We start from the raw sequence: 16,445 nt of genomic DNA on the forward strand, positions 1-16,445 counted from the left end.
TTCTTCCAGGGTTGATGAATGCAAAACTGTTGGCATATCATGTTTGAAGCCCAGAAGAGAAAGTGTGGATGGGTCTTCCTGATGAAATGACTACTCACCCTTGTAGAAGCTCAGAAATGGAGTCTTCAATAACAGTAACTAGAGCAAAGGAAGGGCCAGTACACAGGAAAGGAGAAAACTTTTTATCTTTTAGAAACAAGAAACTCCAAAAATAGTTATATCCACTAAATGACATGTGCTTTCACTGAGTTAGAAAACATCTGTTTTTGGTTTTGGTTTTGTTTTAATTATAGACAATAATCAGTTTCTATTTCTATGCCATGAGTGGTGGTGCTGTCCCTAGAAACTCAGCCATTGACCTACCTGCACTTTGCTTCAGTAGATTCTATTTACTTTATGTCTATTTATATAGCACCATCCATCTACAGTAAGGGTGAAATCAAAGATATGCACTTCTAATACAAATACAGAATTTAGGAAAGTCTATTTTTTATGTCTTGATAGTTCCATTTATTGTCTTAGCCTGCCATTTACTTCCTTATGAGTCCTGAAAAGTGGACATTTGTAGATAACAAGTTTTTCCTTTTTCATTTACTTTCCTTCCCTTCTTTCTCTTTTTCTTCTTTTTTTCACTAATAAATATTTAAAGCTAAAATAACTCTAACCCCTAGTTTTCATGATGTGCAAATAAAACATTGCGTACTTCTCTCTTTTGCTCTTATCTACCAGATGAAAACTGTTCGTTCTGTATGATTTTATTCTTTCTAATATACCTAAACAGTCCCACAATTAGTTCAAAAATATATTCTCTTGCTTTTGATTAAGTATTTTCCCCAAAGTTCATGTGTTGGAAACTTGATCCTCAATGCATAATGTTGAGAAGTCAGACCTTCATGAGATGATTAGATCATGAGGACTCTGCCCTCATGGGTAGATAAATGCTGTTATCTCAGGGGTGGTTTAATGATCAGAGTAGGTTTGTCGTAAAAGTGAGTTCAGCCCTTTTGTTTTTTTTTTGCTCTTCTGCCTTTTGCCACAAGATGACACAGTAAGAAGGCCCTCTCAAGATGGGCTCCTTGATCTTGAGAGGAGCCTCCACTATAGCCTCCACTATATACTTCCACTATATAGTATGATAGTGGATAGTATGATAGTATATAACCTCCACTATATACTTCTACTATATATAGTATGTTTGCTTGAGTAGTGGAGCCTCCAGAAAAGTAAGAAATAAATATCTGTTCTTTATAAATTACCTAGTCACAAATATTCTGTTACAGCAGCAGAAAATGGACTAAGACATCTCATTACTCAATTTATGCATGTAGTCAAGGACATCCTGGCTACCAAATAAAAGCCAATACACAGCCAGACTTTAAAAGTAACAACTCTATTTAAAATTGGTGCCTTTTCCTTCTTGTACGTAATAACAATTTATTATTGGCATAAAAATATAAATAATTACAGGCCAAATGAAATGATTTTTTAATTTTATTTTGAATAAAACCACTGGATTGAGGTCATTGTTTTATTAGAGAAAAGGTAATAATGTGATTATTATATTTCTAGTTTGGAATCTTGGTCTCTGTCTTGATGCAGTGACTACTGTGGAAATCGTCTGCTGTGTTAGTTCCATGTGTTAATTTGATCCCTTTCCACGTAATTTGTGGAAGTGAGAGTGGGGTAGTGGGGGTGGGAAGGGTGGGCATCTTTCTCTGTAGGCCCTTTGTGAAAATAATTAAAATTCCCTAAGGAAAATAAACTCTCTTCCTCCCTTTCTGTCTGTCTGCATTGTCTCAATAGATAGATGATAGATAGATAGACAGAGAGAAAGAGAGAGAGAGATCTGCTGGTCTAACTTTCTGGGGTCATCTCTATATTGCCATCAATATTAGAGGTCTTGAAATCCTCCTCAAGGAAGGTGCTACGTTTGACTTCACCATTTTAAGCTCATTCTCATCATCACCCTAAGTTCCTGCAACTGCTGTCATGCCAAACCCAAATGGCTTGATCCTTCCCTTCATTTTTGTAAATCACTGCTTACATAGGCTATTGTATATTATAGACACTTACCAAAGGTGTAGTGAAGGATAATTAGAGCCCAAGGGAAAAAAATTAAGTAGAAACCACTGTCTTAAATATGTATTATGTCTTCCATACCAAGGGAAATTTCTTGCTGACTATTGTGCTTCATTAGACCTCAGCTTGTCACCATCTCTTTGAGCCTCCTAGTCTGATATCTTTTACTACTTACACCAGGCTACCAAATGGGAAATCTCCACATTGCTATTACTTTCTCAAGCAGAGAAATTTCATCTCCTTGTCTTATTCTTACTCATACTCAGATATCCTCCAAAACCCCCAACATGTTTTCATACACTAAAAGCAATGAAAATCCTTTTTTTCTTTCTTAAAGCAATATTTGATTTAGTTCTTGCTATATACATACCTCTTTCCTCATATACTACCTTGAGATTCCTTATCCATTTTCTCACTCCAATTATAATTTGAATCAGGGTTCTGAACTGAATGATTTAAATAATTTTTGAATAATCCCAGTATAAAAAGCAGTGAACATAAACCACGTTGCGTTTAGGTTAAATTTTCCTACAGATGGCTTAAACTGTTTCTTTATGTAATATTTAACTATTAAACTGAGCATATAAAAGGGGATTGCCAAGTGGGATAAAATAATTATTAACAAAATAATAAATCATAGTAAATTGAAATGCCATTCTTGTCCCATTTTTGTCAGTTTTGTAAAGGGAATGGTTAACTGAAAATATTTGTTGTGTGAACCAAAGACACCCCTTTCAAACAGCTACATTATATTTCTGCCTCTTCATTCCTATAGTCCACGATGAAAATATGAACTGAAGACCATACATCCAGGAACTACCACTTTAACATCAATTGAGTACACAGAGTCTTAGTCCATTTGGGCTGCTGTAACAAAATACATAAACTGGTACTTTATAAAAAGCAGAAATGTATTTCTCACAGTTCTGGAGGTGGAGAAATACGAGATCAAGGTGCTGGCAGATTCAGAGTCTGATGAGGGCCTGCATTCTCATAGATGGCACCTTCTGGCTGTTGCCTCACATGGTGGAAGACGAATAGAAACTTGCTTGGGTCTTTTCTTTTATAAGGGTACTAATTCCTTTCATGAGGGCTCATCTCTCATGATCTAATTATGTCCCCAAAGCCTCACCTGTTAATACCATTTTGGGGGTTAGATTCAACATATTAATTTTGAGGCAGGGGACACCAACATTCAAGTCACGGTACCCAGGAAGGTAAGGTTATTTCACAGTCTGATGAGCACTTTATAAAGAGTGACCCCACTTTTGCCAAGAACTTAGGAAAGACCTAGAGTGTGCGTAAATAATGTTAGCTATGACTGTTAATGAGAGGTAGCAGCATATTGTAGTTAAGAGACCGGGCTCTGGAAAAAAGACGGCCTGGATTTGAATCTTGGCACAACTACTTACTTCCTGTCATTTTGGACAGTTAATTTAAGTTTTCTGGGACTTGATTTCCTCATCTGTGGCAAAAAAAAGGTCAATAATAATGACAACTGTATCATGGAGTTGTCCAGAGAATTAAATGACCTAATACATATAAAATGCTTAGGACTATGCTGAGGCAATGTAAGTGTTTAATAAAAAATATTTTCTCAATTTGCTGTTGCTTTTGTCAGAGGTAGCCTAAAATCATGTCCAATGACCTGGAATCCCTTTGTCTGTATTTCATGGCTTTGATTTTTCAGAGGCTGGCAAGAAATATTGAACTGTGGTGAGTAATCCATCTGAATAACAGTAGTGAAAAAGAGCTGGTATTAAAAGCATTTCTGCTACTACAGATCAAATATGCCTCTGTAACAAAACTTAGAAGAGGCATCCTATTGGGGAATCTGCAGTATGTATGTGATGATACTACTGAAGGCTTGGCAGTGTATATTCAAAGTCCAAATTGAAGAAATGAAATCTTGAATAAAATAAAATGCCTTTCCTCTGGGGATCTAAGGATACTCACAACTTTAAACAACTCATTATAGAAAGAAATAAATGGAAATTTTGCCATGCAAACCGTTTCTGCTATGTTTCCTTTAGTGCTCACACTTGGAAATTTTGCTAGTCTAAATGTGTATAATGTATCACATTCATTCATCATGCTCACATTTTGGCAAATGAAAGCCATGAGGATTTAATTAAGGTTTTCTGAATATGTTGTGGGAGGCCTTCTTCCACTTCTGCCAGTGTTTCCTCCAGCTCCTGGCAATTCTTAGTGATATTTGTGCCTGGAACAGGGCAGATGAACCTTGGTAAGAATTAGAGCATCTCACTGGGAATCTTACTTTGGTGTTACTCAATTCCACGGGTGCTCTCATTCTTTAGTTTCAGGAATTTGGTCTTGGAATTGCTGGCTCTCTTTGGCAGTTTACAGGTTATGATGTGTAATGCAGGTCTGGGAAAATAGTCATGCATCTGCTGGAAGGTAGGAATTGAGCCAGGGTAACTGCTTGAAAGCAGTTGACTTTTTGACAATACAGACTGGTTGTCTTTGCTTCCACATATGCAACTCTGTGAACAAAGACAGAGAGGGGACTAATGAATAGTGTATGGCTTTTTATTTACCATAAAGAGACTGTGTATTTTACTGGCATCTCCAAAAATCTAGCTGTTTTACCCTGTGGATGTATGCATGGAAGTGGGGATAAAGCTGAGCAAATAAACAACAATGAGGAAAAAAAAAATCCCAGCATCTTTCAGAGTTGGCTGAAGTAAATGATCTGTCCTCTGTATGACACAGAACAAAAAGAAAATGGATTCAGATGAGGAAGAAAGCCAATGTCATATAAATCTACAAGACCAAAACTGAAGGTATGATCTTCTATCATGCTGCTGTAATATTTCAAAAGCCATATACATCAGAGAAGTGCTATTGGCAGGATTTTACCTGGAGCAAAGTTTTTACATTATGTTGCAATCAAGTTGCATGTTTTCATTGAATTCAGACTTTAATACTTAATGTATACAGATTTATGCTCCTAAATGAAAATTCCAGGATCATTTTTTGATTGTTTTACTATGTGAATTACTTGTTAGTTTAGTTAGCTAATGATAAGAAATAGATTTACTTCAGCCTAAAAACATAATTTAAATATTAAATCTTTAAAATTTTGATGTTGGGAATAGACATGGATTTTCCTGGCCAAGTGTGGTGGCTCATGCATGTAATTTTAGCACTTTGGGAGGTCAAGGGGGGAGGATCCCTTGAGGCTGGGAGTTCAAGACCAGCCTGGGCAACATAGTAAGACCTCATCTCTATAAAAAATGTAAAAATTAGCTACTCTGCAGTCCCAGTTACTTGGAGGCTGAGACAAGAGGATTGCTTGAGCCCAGGAGCTCAAGGTTGCAGTGAGCTATGATTGTGCCACTGTAATCAATGTCAATAATCATCATAGAAATGCAAATGAAAATGACAATGAATTATTATCTTTCTCAGTTAGAATGGCTATTATTAAAAAGTCAAAAAATAACAGGCATTAGTGAGGATGTGGGAAAACGGGGAATGCTTATACACTGTTGGTTGAAATGTAAATTAGTACAACCCTTATAGAAAACAATAGCAGATGTCCCAAATAACTAAAAATAGAATGACCATTTGATCCAGCAATCCTACTATTGGGTCTCTACTTGATAGTTTATCACAACATTGTTCACAGCAGTAAAGATATGGAATCAACCTAAGTGTCCTTCAGTGGGTGACTAAAGAAAATGTGGTATACATACACAATGGAATATTATTTAGCCATAACAAAGAATGAAATCATGTCTTTTGCAGCAACACTAATAGAACTGGAGGTCATTATCTTCAGTGAAATAAGTCATACACAGAAAGATAAATGTCACATGTTCTCAAAAGTGAGTTAAAAAATGCATACATGGCTGGGCGCAGTGGCTCATGCCTGTAATCCCACCGCTTTGGGAGGTCAAGACAGGCAGATCACTTGAGGCCAGAAGTTCGAGACCAGCCTAGCCAACATGTTGAGACACGTCTCTACTAAAAATACAAAAATTAGCTGGGTGTGGAGGTGCATGCCTATAATCCTAGCTAGTTAGGAGGCTGAGGCAGGAGAATTGCTTGAACCCAGGAGGCGGAGGTTGCAATGAGCCAGGATTGTACCACTGCACTCCAGCTGGATGACAAAGGGAGAACTTGTCTCACACACACACACACACACACAAAAAAATGCATACACAAGGACATAGAGTGTGTAATGATAGAGAGTGGAGACTTAAAAGGATGAGGAATTGGTAGAAGAGGGAATGATGAAAAATTACTTAATGAGTACAATGTATTTTATTCAGGTGATGGATGCCCTAAACCCACTGACTTGACCATTATGCAATCTACGCATGTAACAAAATTGCACTTGCACCCCATAAATTTGTATGAATTTGAAAAAACTCAAAATAAAAATACTTATTCAGATCCTAAGTATCAGACACTTCACTGGCTCTAGAGTTTCTGCTGATAAGGTTTGATTCCTGGCCTGGAGAATATCTCAAAGTTATGAAAAACCAATATTAAACAAGTAATCATGATGAAACAGAATTATGCAGTCTCTGATGAGAGGCACCAGACAGGGATGTGTAAGCTGTGAGATGATTGGGGTTCAACTTCAACTTTCAATGCTTACAGATACTTTGATCTTTGGTTAGTTATTCACCTCTCTGAGCCTCAATTTCCCATCTCTCAAATGGAGACAGAATTAGAATCTAACTCATGATGGTGTTGAGAATTTGAACTACATCAATCCCTGTGCGATGTGTAACAGTGCCCAGCACATATTATGATTGGCTTTGATACCAATCACAGAAATTGTAAACATATTACATTTAGCTTTCCTATAGTACCCTGTATTAGTCTCTTTTTCACAGTGCTATAAAGAACTACCTAAGACTGGGTAATTTATGAAGGAAAGAGGTTTAACTGACTCACAGTTCTGCAGGCTCAACAAAAAGCACAACTGAGAGGCCTCAGGAAACTTACAATCATGGTGGAAGGCAAAGGAGAAGCAAGCATCTTATTTACATGGTGGCAGGAGAGAGAGGACAAAGGGGCAAGCTCCAAAATAATCTCCTTTGACTCCGTGTCTCACATCCAGGGCATAATGATGCAAGGGAATGTCCCTTGTGGGGCATACAGCCTTGAGCAACTCTACCCTTGCCCACAGCCTTAAGCAACTCTACCCTTGTGGCTTTGCAGGGTACAGCCCCTGAAGCTGCTTTCACAGGCTGGCATGGAGTGCTTATGGCTTTTCCAGGCACACGGTTCAAGGTGTCCATGGATCTACCATTGCGGGGTCTGGAGGATGGTGGCTCTCCTCTCACAGATCCACTAGGCAGTACCCCAGTGGGAACTCTGTGTAGGGGCTCCAACCCCATATTTCCCCTCTGCACTGCCATAGTAGAGGGCTGCCACTGCAGCAGACTTCTGTCTGGAATTCAAAGTGTTTCCATACATCCTCTGAAATCTAGACAGAGGCTTCTAAGCCTCAGCTCTTGCCTTCTGCACACCTGTAGACCTAACACCACATGGAAACCACAAAGACTTGGAGCTCGCACCCTCTGAAGCCATGGCCTGAGCTGTACCTTGGTGCCTTTTAGCCATGGCTGGAACTAGAGTAGCTGGGAGGCAGGGTATCATGTCCCAAGGCTTCACAGAGTAGTGGGGCCCTTGGCCTGGCCCACAAAACCATTTTTCCCTCCTAGGCCTCTGAGTCTCTAAGGAGAGGGGCTGCCTTGAAGATCTCTGACATGCCCTGGAGACATTTTCCCCTTTGTCTTGGTGATTAACATTTGGGTCCTCTTTAGGCAAAGGTCTGCAACCAACTTGAATTTCTCCCCAGAAAATGAGTTTCTCTTTTCTACCACATGGTCAGGCTGCAAATTTTCCAAACTTTCATGCACTACTTCCCTTTTAAATGTAAGTTCAAATTTCAGATCACATCTTTGTGAATGCATATGACTATACGCTCTTAGGAGCAGCCAGGCTACATCTTGAATGCTTTATTGCTTTGAAATTTCTTCTGCTGGATACCCTAAATCATCTCTCTCAATTTCAAAGTTCCACAGATCTCTAGGGCAGGGACAAATTGCTACCATTCTCTTTGCTAAAGTATAGCAAGAGTGCCCTTTACTCCAGTTCCCAATAAGTTCCTCATCTTCATCTGAAACCACCTCAGCCTGGACTTCATTGTTCATATCCATGTCAGCATCTGGGTCAAAATCATTCAACAAGTCTCTAAGAAGTTCTGAACTTTTCCACATCTTCCTGTCTTCTTCTGAGACATCCAAATTTCTCCAACCTCTGCCCATTGCCCATTTCCAAAGTTGCTTCCACATTTACAGATATCTTTATAGCCATGCCCTACTGCCACTATCAATTTACTGTATTAGTTCATTTTTACACGTTATAAATAACTACCTGAGACTGAGAAATTTATGAAGAAAAGAAGCTTAATTCACACACACTTCTACAAGCTTAACAGGAATCATGATTGGGAGGCCTCGGGAAACTTACAATCATAGTGGAAGGTGAAGAGGAAGCAAGCACCTTCTTCACATAAGGGCACGATACAGGGGAAGAGAGTGTGAAGCAAGAAGTGCCACACATTTTTAAACCATTAGATCCCGTGAGAACTCACTCAGTATCACAAGAGCAACAAGGGGGAAATCTGCCTCCATGATTCAATCACCTCCCACCAGGCCCCTAATCCAATTTGACATGAGATTCAGGTAGGGACACATCCAAGCCATACCATGTCCTATAAATAACGATATCACCCATGCATTGATCTCATTGGTTTGTGTAAGAAATGTGATAATGATGCCAATTCATTCATTCTGTGCCTTCGAATAATATCTACTTGATATTTATATCTCAGGCTCTATACCAAAATCGTATCTAATATAAATGATCTTAACTCCTCTTATATCAAACTTAAATACTCAACATTTCTACTTGAATGTTTTGTAGTTAGGTATTAGTTTGGCTACATGTTATCAAAAATGTCAAATGTTGGTTCTTTAGCAAGACAGAGTTTTCTTCTCAAGTGAGAGAAATCTAGAGTTAAGATAGCCAGGGCTAGTATAATCATGGACCCAGGCCCTTTTAAACAACTTTCTCCTTTATCCTTAAGGTGTATATCTTCTTCCCACTCCAAGATGTCTGCTAAAGTACCTGTCATTGTCTGCATCCCAGCAATCAGGAGAAGGAACAATAAAAAAGAAGGGTCTAAGGCACTCTCTAGATATCTGGCAACCTGCCTCGAAACAATTCTTACATTTTGTTTTTGCTCATAACTTAGGCACATGGCTGCAATGAGCTCGGACAGCAGTTGGGGAGTATAGTTTCTGAAGCATCCACATGTCTAGCTAAGAGTGGGAGTCTAGTATTAAGAAGGCAGAAGAAAAGGAATATTGGAAAGTACGCATTCACAATCGGGCAGTTTGAATAGAGCTAAAGCAGAGTCCATGGACGTCAAAGTTGACTGCCACCTACTGGTTAGATGACTTTGGGCAAAATGCTTCATTTATGCCTTAATTTACTTATCAGGATCATAGATATGTTTCAGGAACAAGTGAGTGCAATCAGCACTAAAAATAGTGTTGTGCATGTGGAAAGTGCTCATTTCAATGTATGGAATGCCACCGAAGAAAACTGAGTGGGAAGAGGCTGTCACGTGACTGAAGTGTTAAAATGATGACTGTAGCTAATATGGAGCAAAGATAAGAAGGAAGAGAAGCTTCAATGTAGAGAAAGAGTTAGAAGACTTTTGTAGTGGTGCCAGTGGAATTGGGAGAAGGAGTTGTCTTTAGGGCATATTTTGACAGCGAACAAATAAAATTTATGGATATAGGCTGGGAAAAAAAGAGTAAAGACAACTTGAAAAAGTTGGCCTGTGGTAGTCTTATATACTTTTTTTTTTTTTTTTCACTATGCTGTGATTTTTTTCACAAAAATCATCACCTTATCTCACTGGCACTATCCACCACAATGTCTCACACATGATAAGTGCTATGCAAATGGTCTAGTCGATTCAATAAGAAAATTAGCTACCCTTAACTATTTTTGGGTTCTCGGTTTTCTCATTCGTTCTTAAACACATATCTATTAATACAATAATTATAAAGTTATAATAATATAAATATAGTGGAAGTGTCCTAATTTCTGTGTAAAATAAATTTTGTCATTTAAGTGAGTTGAATTCTGTAACTCCTTTTTAAAGTTTAAAACCACTGCTATAGTTTCTGCTTCTCTACCATGCTTTACCTACAAAGACATTAAAGATATATAATATTGCGGTTAATTTTAGAGACTGTATGGTGGAGTAGAAATAGAACTTTATAAGCAGTTTGAGTTAAATTGAGTACCAGCACAAATATTTAGGTTCTCTGAGTTTTTTTATTATTTGAGTCCTTCTAAAAACATTTCCAATTCAGATCCCTGCATAGTATATTTTCTGAGGTCTTGTTTGTCTGGAATTGTTGTTGTTATTATTATTATGCCATCTATTTAAGTTATAATTAAGCTGGCTATCAAATTATTGGCTCAATATTATTTTCCTTTAATATTTTGGAAATATTATACTGTCTTTGTGTAACCAGTGACATCTGACATTATTTGATTCTTATACTTTTACAGGTGATCTGCTCTGTCTGCAGGCTATATATTTTCTTCTATCTTTGTTTTTTCACATTTCACCATATTTGTTCTCTTTGTCAATGTATGGATTGCTTATATTTGGGATATTTTATCTTTCATCTGTGTGTTTTTATGTTTTTATCTTCTGGCAACCCTACTATCTGAGTGGCTTATCCATCTATCTCTGTAGTTCCTCTTTAGCCCTTCCTGCCTCCTTCATACATCTGATTACTTGTTCTTCAGCAGATTCCATCTTACTATTTATTCAATAGATTGTTTTGTTTGTTTCATGTCATTTTTGTTCTTTTCTGTTTCATTACTGTAATTTTCTGATTTGATTATTCTCATATCTTCTCTTATCCCCTAAGTATAAATGATACATTATAATTTTAAATAATAATGATATATTATTATTATTTTGAATTATATGTGAATTTGTTTCAGTAACTCTGCATTGAATGATAGTTTTTCCAGTAATATATTTTATATTTAAGGTATGTAACTCCTGTGTCCAGTAACTTTTACCTGTGACTTCATATTCCCCTAGGAAGAAGTTTTAGCTATACCCTTGATCGTGTATTGGGAAGGGCTCAAGCCGAGCATTACTCTATGTTGGTCTGATGAGGATTAGGGAAAAGCGAATGCTGAATGCCAGGGTAGAGGACCCTATGACCACAACATGCCAAGGAACATCTTAGGTAGACTTGTCCTTATAAACCCTTAGAAAGATGTAGTTTTTGGGGAGCCAGTGTCTCCATTCTGTAGTCCAACCTTCCTAGTTATTTGTGGGAGGAGCAGTGGAGGAAGGAATTCTCATGGTTTTCTGGTCCATCCCATTCTGCTTCCCTCATGAACTTCAGTTCTTAGGTCTGGACGCCCACTGCTGCTGTTTGCTCTGGTGAAGAAACCCAGTATGATTTTCTGAGGCTGTGCTGGAGACAGGAAAGAAGAGATTGTAAACTATGTTTGCAGTCTCTTCCTGCCACCCATGACTGTCCTCACACCTGGGTTGGAGAGGTACACTGGCCCTCATTCTTTCTGCATCCAGACACCACTTCAAGAAAATGCTCTGTTTCTCCAAACAGCTTGTAATTTCTATTGTTGCTGCTTTTGTTGTCATTAACTTTTGTTAATTATTGGAATCCAAGTTCCTTTCTGGTTTCTATAACTTCTCTAGGTTAATTTCATAAGAGAAAGCAAGGTGTTCATCTCAGTTTATTGTCTTGTATGCTCTGCCACTCTTTAATATATAACAGTATGCAGACCTTAAACATCTTTAGGAAATACAGTCTAAATTGAACATGTCTGACAATATAATCTTTCATTTTTGCATATTTAAGCTCTGGTATCATTTTTAAATTTTAAAGTTTATATTTCTTTTAAGTTTTGTTTAATCACCCACCACATTGAAACTTAACATTCCTCTCATTTTTTTTCTAATCGGTGGACAAGAGAAGTATGTAATATTTGCTTATAAAATTATTTGTCCTTATGCACCTTAGAAATTGACTAACTTTTCTAAAATATGAGTTCAATTTCCATTTTCAGACTTATGAGATAATAAAACTGTAAGCCTGCAGTGTGATGCCCTATAGTTAGATGTTATTTGTCTTTATTGCCATGGCCTTGTGAAAACAAATACTTCACCACAAATAAAGTAAACAAAATAGGTTTGGCTTTTGAAATACCGCAAATAAAGTTAGAGAAACTGACAGCTCTCTTCTCTTCTAAATATTATGAAAACAATTGCTGTGAAAATAAATTGTTATTTTTTCCATTTACCCATTTTTTTCATTCGTATGTTTGTTGAAATGGGTTTTTGTTTGACTATGAAATGGTATGTATATTTCAGTGACCCAAAACACAATATAGGACACCAGGTATTTAAGGAATCATTGAACAGGTTTTTTATTTTTGGGGCCTTCAGAAGTTCAAAGCCAATGATAATCACAATATATTTATTAATATGCTTCTTAGATTAAGCTAATGGACATGATTCATTGGAATTTAAAGAAGCAAATTAATTAATAATGGGAATTTCTTAATGAGTAAGACACATCATGGAATCTATTATTAGAAAGACAGGTTGAGGGAGGGAAAACCACTATATGTCAGCATTCTAGGCTAGCTCCTTTCTCTACTATATAATTTGGAAGTTAACCTGGTGTATTCTGCACTTGTTTAAAACACATTTATTGAATGTTTTGCAATTATGTGTTTTCCCTGTTTGCTTGGGTAGGTGACCTTTGGTTCAGCTTCTGTGTACGTACACAATTTAATTGAAGCCTTTAAAGAGTTCTAAGGAAATGGAATTAGTTTTCAAGATGTTGTCTCTCAGAGAAATCTAGCCAGGAGAAATGAAGGTTCTGGGGTTAAACAGCTGCCTGTGTAATGGTAGGACTATATCATTTATTTTTCGCTACTTCATTTTCTCTTCCTTTCTTTTCTCTTTTGTCATATGTTGTATTTTCTCTCTTCGGTAAGTATGTATTGTGATTCAACTAGGAACTAGGACTAACAGAATCAATTAGACAGGATGTTTATGACCTTAAACAAGTTAGTTTCAAATGATATGTGTGCTAAAGCAAATAGATGAATTTCATATATTGTGAATAATACCACCACAAAATATGGTATAGTCAAATAAGGCTGATTCTAAAAAGTCACATAACAAAATACATACTTAAGAATTATTTCCTAAGCAAAAAATAAAATCCTTTTTAGTGGAAAAATATTTTTGTTGCATGGATTGGATTTTTTAACTGAAAAAAAGTTATTCAAAACCAAATCTAATAAATAATATAATCAAGTTGTATTATTATTAGTAATATCTTTGTATCCTTAGTATAATTAATGAAATGTAATTTAGAAAAAAAATGTATTTGTAGGCTCTATACTGATTAAGAAGAATTACTGGAAGAGAAGTTCCAGATGTGACCAAACACCAATATCATCATTAAATTAATGCATAGATTTCAAAAGAGATGGTTGTTAGTGTACTAATTTGCATATTTATGTACCAGTATATTTGTAAATATATCAGTCTTACCCTTGTGGAGTCACATTTTGTGCTCTTGTGCTATTATTGTAAGATACTACCTATCTCATATATTGGGAGAGGAGATGAAAAAAGAGAATGAACAAAGAGAGAGGTGTTAAGTCCTGCTTATGTGCAATAAAATTCAACTAGGCTACAAACTTTGAGGAAAAGAAACAATCTTCCAGGCAAGAATAATATGTTACTCAATGATTATACCCGATTCACTGAGTTTACTGGTTAGCATATTACAAAAAGTTCTGTATTTTGACTCACTATGTCTATCAGCTTTTTTTTGTTTTTAAATAGCCCAGAAACATGGGAAAGGAGTAGAATTAGATACGAAGAGACAACAAAGAAGAAAAATACAGTCTAATCTGTTTAGAGTTTGTAGACATGTAAAATAATGGAACCTGCATATGAATTCTAAAGAAATTTTTAACTATGGACTGCTACTAAAATTATATTGTTCGATAATGCAAAGGAGATGAGTAAAGTATTATTCCCATCCCCAATATGTGTATTGTTATGTAATAATGATGGATTACTTATCTTTTTATCCTCAGATTAAAAAGCCCAGCCTTTGATATTAAGTAGCTTTAGAGAAAATTTGTCTATTTCTTTTTCTCCTCCTTTTTTTTTTTTCCTGACTAGCATACGAAGCCCTTTCTTATGTTTGAGTAATTATCTACTCTGTGGACCTTGGTTAGCTAGAATCTACCTACAATTATAGAACCTAAGCAAGACCTGTGGACATTTATAGCAGTTGAAGCATGAATATGTGTCTGCTATCAGCAATCAGGACTTGGTAATGTGGGCAGAGACAGTGGGCATTCATCACGGTGATGGAGGGAAAAGTCACATGTCGTTTCCAGTTTCAGACAGAGCTGTGCAGTAGCAGCATCCAATGTCTGGTGGTGAAAAGTGTAGAAACTAGTTCAGAGTCTGTTTTCCCCAGAATGGTAAGATTTTTCATTTATTCATTTAATATTTATTGAGATCTCTCTGTAACCCCAGTATTGTTCTAAAACACTGTGCATTGATTAATCTCATGTATTGTTTATAACAATTATCTGAGGTAAGCACTATTTTTATCCCCATCGCACACATGAAGCAATAAGGAATAGAAAAGAGAAGCAAATTGTTCCAAACAAGGCAGTAATTAAGTGGCAGAATTGGGATTCAAACCCAGATAGTATGGCTTTGGTATGTAAGTGTTTATCCAATTTTCTGTCCAGCTTCCCTTTGCCACTGCTTATCTTCCAAGCCTGGTACCAGAGTTTTACAATCATTCTATGAGTTACCCAATATTATTTTAATAACTATTTTTATGCTTAGAATACTCAAATTCATTTCAGCTAAAGATATTCCTGATATCTTAGTTATTCCATAAATAAATTAGGTGTATGATTATAAACAGATCAATTAATCCCAAGTCCTGTACATATATATTTGCATATTCAAACATATTTTGATGTTCTTACATTTTAATCACTGTAAGAATCAAATAAAACAATGTTTGGAGAATTACTTTGTCAACTAACAAGATTAAATTAATTTAATTTAATTTCAACAAACATTATTCCTCACTTCTTAGATGTAATCTGAATGGTAGATACAGACTACCTCATGGCAAAATCACCTATTGTTTACTAAAATACATCTGCCCTCATCCAGGCAAGAAACAGAAACTACAGTAGATATTCAAACAGATAATATATTGCAAGAAGTTAGTTATAAAAATGTTGGAGGAGTTTGAGAAACAAAAGGGAGAAACTGGCTTTACTTAGACTTCAAATTACAGGAAGCCTCTGCTGTCTCTTATTGCTGGAGGAATAAAAGTGAGAAGGAGGTATAATCCAGAGATCAGTAATTATGAAAGCCCATTCTCTCTGTGGAGTTGGAGACCTAGTGTGGGTTTGAGAACTAAAAGCTAATTTCTAATTACATTAAATTCTAGAACCATTTTAATGTATAGCCATTCAGATATTATTTTGCTTAGCACGTTATTTTTAATTAAAATTTTATGAAATTTTTGTTGGTTGCAAGCAAATTTTAGGTGGAATTCTACTAAGAATGACTACTGTACTCGGCATCATTTCAATGAGAGAGCTGATAAGATTATCGAAAACAGTCATTAACGTTTCATCAATTCCATACATGGGGAATATCTTTTGGTCAAGCTCTACCATCTTGGCTAACGTTGCATTATTTTTCAAATGCAGTACCCAAATAGTATCAAGTTTCAGAGTGGGAAAAATGTCTTTGAGACTTTCGATTTTAATTTAGCAAGGTATATAGCTGGATGATTCCTCATGCTCTCTTTTTGCTTACCTATTCAAGTTCTGATAAACTTTGGTACCAAAGGAACCAAAATGATTTCTCTATATCATTGTATATAGAAAGGTATGAATCCCACTGTGCAGTAATGACATGCTATATTATGAAGAACTAAATTTGGCTTAAAATGTGGCTGTAGCTCTCATCCAATTAGTATCAGAGAGAACATTTTCATAACTACTCTACTAAAAAAAGTTTTTTGAACAGTTATACTTCAACACCTAAATAAACATTACTGATAATCTACCTAAAACATTAATTTAAAATGCCATTTGAGAATGTATTTATGATTAATTGAACTTGATGAGCATCTTAGGATAGAGTGTCATTGAAAATCAATAGACAATAGGTT

This window comes from Pongo pygmaeus, chromosome 3 (genome assembly GCF_028885625.2).
Source record: "Pongo pygmaeus isolate AG05252 chromosome 3, NHGRI_mPonPyg2-v2.0_pri, whole genome shotgun sequence".
NCBI lineage: Eukaryota > Metazoa > Chordata > Mammalia > Primates > Hominidae > Pongo > Pongo pygmaeus.